Raw genomic sequence first — 9,692 nt, forward strand, 5'->3', positions numbered from 1 at the left:
CATATATGTCTACATGTGCATTTTTCTTCTCATAGATGGTGTTACTGAACAAATAGATAATTAGAAGAGACGTTGTCCATAGAGATAACAGCATCTCACTAAGAAGAACCCCCTCTTGCAGCATGGGATTCAGTATGCAAACTACAAGGCAAAGGGGAGGAGGGGTTAGGAGCCATTGACAAGCAAAAGCAAAATGTAATTCTTATTATGAAGAATTTTCATATGTTTTATTATTCTATAAAGTCATAATGAGTGTAATTGGTTTTAGAATTGGTATCAACATTCTTTGCATCATCCACTCTAACTGATTGATCTATATGTGGAGAGACACTTCAAAAGCTGGTCATGTTAATGAACATTCTTACATGTACACTTAGGGATGCTCAATCAATGAGAACGTGCCTAGTGCTACCACACAGTTATGCTACCTGATTTGCTAATTTTGTCCTCATTTGCCAATGCCGTCACACCAAAGGAGTACCTTCATTCTGAAATGTACTACACCTCTGTTCATAAATAGACGTTTGAGGTTTATCTAAATTTGGATGTAAATAGTAATACATCCAGATTTAAACAAACCTTAGACATCTATTTATAGATGGAGGGAGTAGTATGTTTTGAGAAAAAAAAGCTGATTTTAGCTTTTGGAATGGGGGTAATAGTGTGCTACGTGGACCTTAGTGATTGGTGAGTGGACTGACGGGCACCTACCTCGGCATTACCTAAAGTGTCACCTTAATCGCTACATGTGATGGCTTAAGTAAACAATTGTTGCTAAGCTAGTGCAAAAATGATTCTAGCATTTTAAATCTTCGCGCTGATCGCGTGGATCTAATATAAAGCGGTTGCCGTACTAACTACATGGGGACCTACAGCTAGCTAATATAATTCTGGACGGGCACGGAATAACAAAAGTCATCCTCGTTCAGTCCTTCTTAGTTTACCCTTAATCAGCAAAACGACACAATGCCATCGATGGGAATGGCCATGCTGTTCGGATCGAGTCAAGACCCTGGCTGCTCTGGCGTAAGCTAGCTAACTAGCTAGTACCTTGCTGGCCAATTAAGCAACCTCCAATGTTATTGTAATTCGATTGACTGTGATTACTAATGACAAACCGGCAACAGCTGATTAAATAAGATAATGTTTGTACGAAGAAAATTCAGATAGATCTACGGAGAACAAGTCTCTTTGGCTAGACCGATGTATATATACTTTCTGCTTTTTGCTTATATTTGCACCAGGACGTTGTGGTAGACTTCTATTCCGTTTTCTGATTCCTAGTAAAACCCGGTCTAAGGGACGTATGGAAGAACAATATAGGTGCTTTGCTTTTCAAATTTATCAGGAACTTGAAAGAGAGGAGGCGTTTTGGCTCATAGGAGCATTTGCACCCATTATGCAAAATAATTAAAAAATAATTTTCAAAATGTTAAAAAATTCTAACATAAAATTTATGGTGTATATTGTGACATTTTATGTTCGTACACAAGTTTTCGTGAAAAAATAACATTTTATGTGGCATGTACAAAAAGACATTAAAATGTTCTGTACGTAGTCGTGTTGTAGCATCAAAATTTGTCTTTTTTACCGGAAAAAAAATTCTGAAAACTTGTGTACGAACATAAAATGTCTAAATGTACATGCAAAATTTTACTTCGCAATTTTTTAACACTTCAAAATGTATTTTCACACAACGGGTTCATATGCTCCGATGAGCCAAAGTGGATTTCCCCTTAAAAGATTGCATAAGTATCTTTACAAGATGTTTTACAAGAGTGAGGTCATGTTTTTTGGGACCACAGACTCAGAAAAACAGAGAATTGGTAACATGCTAAATTACAAACTGGTAGCATTCCCATTTACATAAGTGGGCTTATCCATTTCTGATAGAGCCATTACCGATTGGGGTCCGCTGACGAGTAAAGTGGCAAAACTAGCTGACCCATGGATGTGTTTTGTTGATGTTTATAGGATCCTAAACTGCCGTTTAGGTTAAAAAAACCATTTTTTTTTATGTTGTGTAGCCATACGATGGGCCTTGTGGAATATTAGGAACAAGTTCTCGATTGAGAGAACAGCATTCCCTGCTCATTCAGCTGACGACATGTATAAGATGTCGATGCATTTGCAGGTGTGAAAGTTAGAGGTTGGCGACATGATCGCAAGGCAGGGGAGCTGACGATTGGCAAGATTCATGCTCTGCACATTACACATTCAGGTGCCACTCCTTATTTTCGCATGTGTTACATGCATGTACTTCATTTTTGGATCTATGATCTTTTGGTTTTAATGATTAGTTTGTTAGCTTGTACTATGCCAGTGTTAGCTTCATTAATTTAAAATCAGGCTTTGCACGAGACTTCCATCTACAAAAAAGTTCAAATGGAAAACTATGTAGGAACACATCTTTTTTTTCTTGTTGTATCCAATGATGACTACTCCAACATTGTTTCTTTGTACTTTGCAAAATGATCCATTTTAAACTTCCAATTCCTATTTTTTTATTACTCTTATTTCTGATCTTCATAAACTTTTTTTTATCATTTGGTGTAAAGTTTCATCCACTAGCCAACACAAACAAAAATCAGAATTAGTGGAAAGGCTAGTGCAATCCACTTATACGCCTCAACACTCACGTGTGACGGGAAGACAAGTCAACATGTGAATAGAATAGTCTCGAAGGTATGGCTCAATGGGCTTATACTTGCACACGGAGGGGAAACAACTACAAAATTAGGATATATCGCGAAAGCCAGGACTCGAACTTGAGACCTTAGCTCTGATACCATATCAAGTTTCATGCAGAAACCAAAGCAATCAAAAGTGCGAACTAATGGAAAATACTAGTGCAATCCACTTATAAACTTCAACATGGAGCACTATGTTTTTGGCCCCTAGATCACATATAACACTCCATTTGTGAAAGTAGTGTTTATTTTTTTCCACTCTCTCAGTTTCAGAATCAAAAAATGAAGTAACCGAGCATTTTCAACATACCTTTATGTATTTTGGAGGATGACATCATATTTAGAAGTACACTTTTCTAACGACAGATATGATAAGAACTAGCCGGCCTCCCAAGTATGGATGTTTGCCTTTCCAACTATATATATATACATATATAGGCACTTTCTATTATTTCCTCCCCATGCTTCCATTCCATTTTCTAACTTTCTGATATTGGTTTCGATACATATGACACAAATAGAAAATAGAACCATCTCTTGAGAAAAGATCTTGAAAAATTGAGATTCAACATCTTAATCCTCACTGAAGACAAATAATTCATTATTATGAAAAAATATTGTAAGTCTGTTAAGAAGCTCAAAAGTGCATATCACCAATTCAAGATTATTTTGCTTTTTTTCCATATCATGGTCCATTAAGTGTATGGGTTCATCAACATATTGTAAGATGGATAACCATCATCTACAAGAGGAGGAATCCCCCCCCCCCCCCCGCCGTTTGACCATCTGCCTAAATACGCTCGCTGAGTATTGCAAGCACATAAACCACTATGTTAGAAACAATTGGTTCGTGTGGATTTCCATGTAATATACCTATTATCTAGATGTAGTGACCATCTGTAAGGGTATATTGCCCCTATGTGTGGTTTTGGTAATTAATGACAACCCCTATGGACTAATGTTTTCATTGAGTTTATATGAAGGAATATTCCATAGGTACTACTTGTATTTCATGTGTTGGATTCAAGTATAGATGCCATGAAGATAAAGATATACCTTGTGTATTGGCATCAAGATCATCGATTTGAAGATAGATATATATCTATATGTGATATGATCAAGAAGAATAAATGAAGATGGAGTTCTTATGTGGAACTCAATATTAGCCATGCTTTATCTTATGTGATAAGCAATGAATGATCAAGATCTTGAGAGATTGATTCCAAGTGAAGAATTCTTTATACACCTCAAGATATTACGATAGAGTATGAGAAGATACAAGGTTGAGTTGGGCAAGTTCAAGTTGAGCATCTCAAGATGATCATATGCTTGAAGCTTGCCGTCCATTTGGTGATAATGGACATGTGAAGATGTGCATCAATGGAGCTTTCCCATCATGGTGTATGGGGAAGCATTTGTGAGTCTTCATGAAGCAACGATGATCAAGTGAGGCATTCCGGCTTGAGTGGAGCTTGAAGAACTATCATCAAGATCAAGCGGGATGCGCAAGAAAAAGGTATGCCCTTGCTAGGTTTTCCTTTTACCGGTCTCAAGGTGGTTGTTGGGAGACCGGATTATAGGATAGATAGCCGCACTATCAAGAGGGGCTTTCGTTTGGGTAACTTGATCGCATCGTCTTAGGGAGCTCAATCCTTTGCATACTTTGCATATCCCTATTGCTTCTTGGTGTTTCTCTGTGTGAGGTTCTTGAGCTTGTTGCTAGCTTTACAACAAGCCCAAGTTCATCGAAAACGGAATCCATATGCATCTTCTATTGCGTTTTCAAGCTTAGAGGTTTTACCGGTGTCTCTTTTATAGATAGGTCAAACTTTCATGTTATGATTTTTACTCCGTGGGTGGATAGTGATGTTTCTATGCATAAAGTTGTAGGGCTTGTTGTTCTCATTCCAACAAGCCCAAGATCATCGAAATCGGAGTCCGGACGAAAAAGTTATCATGGTTTTTGTAAACCATGTTTTCATGTTTGGCCCGGTGGCGCCGGCTGTCTGACCGGCTCGTCCTGCACAGACCGGCTCCCACACCGGTGCCAACCGGACGGTTTCGAGGGGGCTTTCAGGGGCGCCTTGTCCCTGGCCCGGTCTTACCGGGTTTTCCGCCAGGCGGCCCGGTCCCTGGCCCGGTTTGGCCCGGTTTGGACCTGGCTGCACGAAAATATCTCACATCTGCTCCCAACGGTTATATCTCCTCTTGGGCTATAAAAGGGGCTTCTTCCCCAATAGTTTTCTAGGGTTCTTGAGCACGTTTTTTACCACCATTGCTGAACCTCTTGAGCTTGCTTCCTCTCCCTTCCCTCCCATGATTCTTGCTCATTCTTGAGGGATCTAAGAGAGGAGATCTAGATCTACAACCTCCACCAATCCATTTCTCCTCTAAGTGAGGGGAATTTTCTTGGGATCTAGATCTTGGAGTCTTTTGTTGACTTTCCCCATTGTTCTTCCTCTCCAATCTCATCCTAGCATTTGTTGTTTGGGTGGGATTTGAGAGTGAAGGATTTGAACACCTCTAGTGTTCTTGCTTTGCATCATTGCATAGTGTTGAGCTCTCCACCACGATTAGTTCGAGTGAGAGACCGTGAGCTTGTTACTCTTGGAGGGAGACCTCCTAGTTGGCTTGGCGGTTGGTGCTCCGGTGATCTCTTCAAGAAGATTGTGAAGAAGCCCGGGCTTCTCCTTCGTGGAGCTTGTGAAGTGGTTGTGGAGCTTGCCATCTCCGGAGCGGAGGAAAAGCTAACCATAAGGAAAGGGCCATTATCCTTCGTGGGTGTGGCTTGGAGAATAGGGTGAGCCTTCGTGGCGCGGGGAATCCTTCGTGGACCTCCACTCCTCCAAACGTGATGTACCTTCTTGCAAAGGAAGGGAACACGGGAATACATCATCGTCTCCGCGTGTCTCGGTTATCTCTATACCCGAGCTCTCTTTCCTTGTGATAGCCATCGTGCTTGAAGTACATATATCTTGCTATCACTTGTGCTACATATATCTTGTGCCTATCCTGCTTAGCTCTAGTTGTTATTGTTACACTTAGTTGAGCCTAGCATATTTAGGATTTGTGCTTGTAAACTAAACATTAGTTTAATTCCGCATTCTTACAAGACAAATCCGTAAGAAGTTTTTTAAACGCCTATTCACCCCCCCTCTAGGCGACATCTCGATCTTTCACCATCGCCAGCATTAAATTGTTTGGCCAAACTACCACTATGAACAAAGTCTTTGATCTAGCAGCACTACATGTAATTGATAAAAAAATGATACATATGAATTGAGCTTATCTTATCCACAACATTTGGAAGGTCGACTAGCTTTCACCGAATCTTAAATTACACACAGGTTACTTTGTTCCATTTTGACCTATTTCGTTAAGTTCTGATTTCCGAAGGCTAAAAGGTAGAATTTCCTAGAGGTCGTTTGGTATCCATCATTTAGGCCTAGAATCCTGGAATTCATTTTGGAATTCCATAGGTGGGCTGTTTGGTTGCCACAGAATTGTGATGTCATTTCATTTAGGAATTGCAGCAAAATGACTCCATGGGTAAACATGATTCCAAGCTGAGACCTGTCATTTGCAATTCTCTATGGAAGCCTCTACACATTCAATATTGAATTCTGCTGTCATTTGCAATTCCTGTGGCAACCAAACAAGTGTCTATTTCTGAAATTACAATATAAATGAAATGAATACATGTATTCATTTTAAAATGCTACAAACGAAATGAAAGCCTGGCTTCCAAACGACTTTAAGGCCTTTTGGTGAAAATCCTTTCTTACTGTTTACCGAAGAAAATACTATGTGATTAATTTGTCGTGTGATTTTTAAAATGTAATTTAGTATTGATCCACGACATTTTTCTGATGCATCCCGTGAATGGTCTTGCGAAGGATGACCAACTTGTCGAGCGTATGAAACATATATTTATGGCAATGATATACATTTAAAGTTTATATATGTTTTTTAAGAACCAATCTATGGTTGGATGGGTAGGAGGGTAGTGGCACTCCCAGCCACTAGGATTCAAAGCCCAAGCTTGATACTTTGATGTCTCGTAAATGCGAAATATTCTTTTAATGGGGAATGACGTTCTTGTCGATTGATAGAGAGACGCCTGTGGTGACTTTGTAAATCTCAAGACTCGTCGGATCAATCTGTTGAATTCAGTCTCTCGGAGGTGCTCATAGGTATAGGTTGTGCATGTGTACGTTCATAGGGGTAAGTGTATGTACGTATTTTGAAGCATCCGCGTATGTATCGTGCTATGTTTTTTTTTGCAAAGCAGGATAATCCCTACCCTCTGCATTTATTGATGCACGCAAGAATATATTATTAAAAGTTACCTAAAGTGCATAAAACGACTAAGACGAACAAAGTCCACTAAAAAAAAGAAAAACCTAGAGGTCGTCCATCTCGCAGAAGTAACTCCAACGTACTACCACTAACCCTGTGGTAAGATCAAAACAAACAAAGATCACACGCTCGTTGGCCAAGCCTTCAATAAGAGATCACCGCAAGTGCATGGATGACGAAAATTTCCACCATAGTTCAATCGCAGGTTTTCATCCCCAAAGAAATTTTTGAGCTACCACTTTCAACAAGGGCATGACACAAATACGCGTGGACATTGCGTGATCAAAAATCTTGTGGTTCCACCATAGTGAGCATATTCGTGGTTGAAGCCATATCTACCATCATCAATTGAACGAATAACGACAACTTGTTTCTCGTATAGTAAGGAGATACTAGAAGGTATCGCCACGGTTCAGTCACTGGCGTACCACATTCGGTCCAACATCAACAACATGACTTGACTCCTCTAAAAGATACATTGTGTGTAGCACCTAGCGGCAACATGCATTCTTGATGCCTCCACATGAGACATTGTGTGTAGAACCTATTGGAAACATGCATTACTTGATACCTCTACAAGAGATGTTGTACGCAACACTTGCCGAGCCAGATCAAACCCAATATGAAGGTGGAGAGGGTCTCCCAACTGTGCTAAGATCAAAAGCTTCATGTTCCATCGATAATACGAAGATGAAAGCCATCACAATGCAACCACGGTAGCCGCCGCCATACAACCAGAGCCACCACCCATATTCCCAAAGTCTCGTGCGACCATTGGATCAAAACAGTGGCCATGCCATGACGTCCATATGAAGATGCCGCACAACCATTGTTGTCACCGTGCCGCCGCAGCAACTAGGACTCCGTCCACATGGTATAAGGTCAGCGCCACACAACCCTTGCACTAGGACAGCCCATACGAAAAAGAGGCGTCACGATCTCCTCATCAAGCGTACATCAGTTAGCATCATCTCTACCTGTGAAAGGATGAACCCTACCATGATTGACGCCATGTGGGATTCGCCTGACTGCATCCTCTTGCACCGATGAGTGAAGGAGGGGTCCCGGCAGCGGCTAGCGCTTCTCCCATGTCGATCACGTCTAATTTTAATTTGAGACTGAGACATGTGGGGCTTGTTTGGATACTTGTAAGCTTATCGTGCATTTGGTGAACTTGGCTCTATGGAAGCCGTCTGTAGAAATGCAACCTCTAATTCAAGTTGTGCATCTAGATTGGTTGCCAACAATGGATATGCCAAGCCCCGCCGATTGGTTTCCCACATTTTAAGTTTCGGCTAAACCTCGTAGACCACGTGGTAAGCTTACCTAACAAAGAAACGCTGCCTACAAGGTGTTCGACGAAATAGCAATTCAAGTGACAACTAATATACAACACATAATCAGTAGGACAGACATATTTATAGAAGTGGATCATAGTACTGCACCATGAGTACATGAACAACTACCCGTGATGCAACACAAGTTTATCAGCTGATGGGTTAATACATACCACCTCGCAAAATATACAGACTTGGCATCAGTTTTCATCAAACCTAGCTACTCCCGAAATATACATCATCATGTTGTTCATCATCTTCATCAAAACAAGCACCACAACAAATACCTCATGTGATCCTCAAAGGTAATACTTCCTCAGGAAGGTAGTGAACCAACTCATCCTCCTCCCAGGGCTCATCGTAAAATACCTGGTGGCTTGTGCCTTGAGCTCCATGTGGTGGCTAAGAGCACGGTGGATCATTGTCAATGAGATGGGCGCAGCTAGAACACGACCAACAAAGATGATTTTCATCTGACCATAGTTCTTTATGGGGTTGTTGATGAAATCAGCTTCCTTCGAGTTATCCTGCAAGGAAGAAATTAATTAGTTAGGTCTTTGTCATGTGCTAGCCTATGACTTATTGGATGTATTGAAAGAAGTGCTACATTGATCCAACCTTGATGTGGCAAAGTAGACATCATCCTCCATCATGATAGCCGATGTCTATTCAACCCAACGCACATCTCCTGAAGACTTTTGAGCTTGAGGACATGAACCCACCTTGCTCTCCAATGCCGCAGATGGGTGAACTTCACGTCCACACAATTTGATAACAGCTTGAGCAATGATATGTTGCAAATATATCTATAATTTTTTTATGCTTCATGCTTGTTTTACACCAATTGCTATATGTTTTGTTTACACTTCGTGACATTTTTATGCATTTTTTGGAACTAACCTATTAATAAGATGCCACAGTGCTAGTTCCTGTTTTCTGCTGTTTTTGTATTTCAGAAAAGTTGCTCTGGAAATATTCTCCGAATTGGACGAAACAAAAGCCGAAGCTCCTATTTTTCTGTCACGAAGACGGAGTCCGATGGAGAGACGAAGAGGTGCACCAGGGAGGCAACACCATGCCTAGGCGCTGGCCCCCGCGCCTAGGCGTGGTGTGGGGCCCCCGGGCGTCCACCGACCTTGCCCTTTCTCCTATAAATTGACATCCTCAGGGAAAACCTAAAGACCCGAGCCTCCATCCATGAAAAGTTCCGCACCCGCCACCATCGTAGACCCTAGTTCGGGAGGGTTCTAAAGCTCTTCTTGGCACCCTGCCGGAGAGGGAGATCATCACCGAAGGCCTCTTCATC

This window comes from Lolium rigidum, chromosome 7 (assembly GCF_022539505.1).
Source record: "Lolium rigidum isolate FL_2022 chromosome 7, APGP_CSIRO_Lrig_0.1, whole genome shotgun sequence".
NCBI lineage: Eukaryota > Viridiplantae > Streptophyta > Magnoliopsida > Poales > Poaceae > Lolium > Lolium rigidum.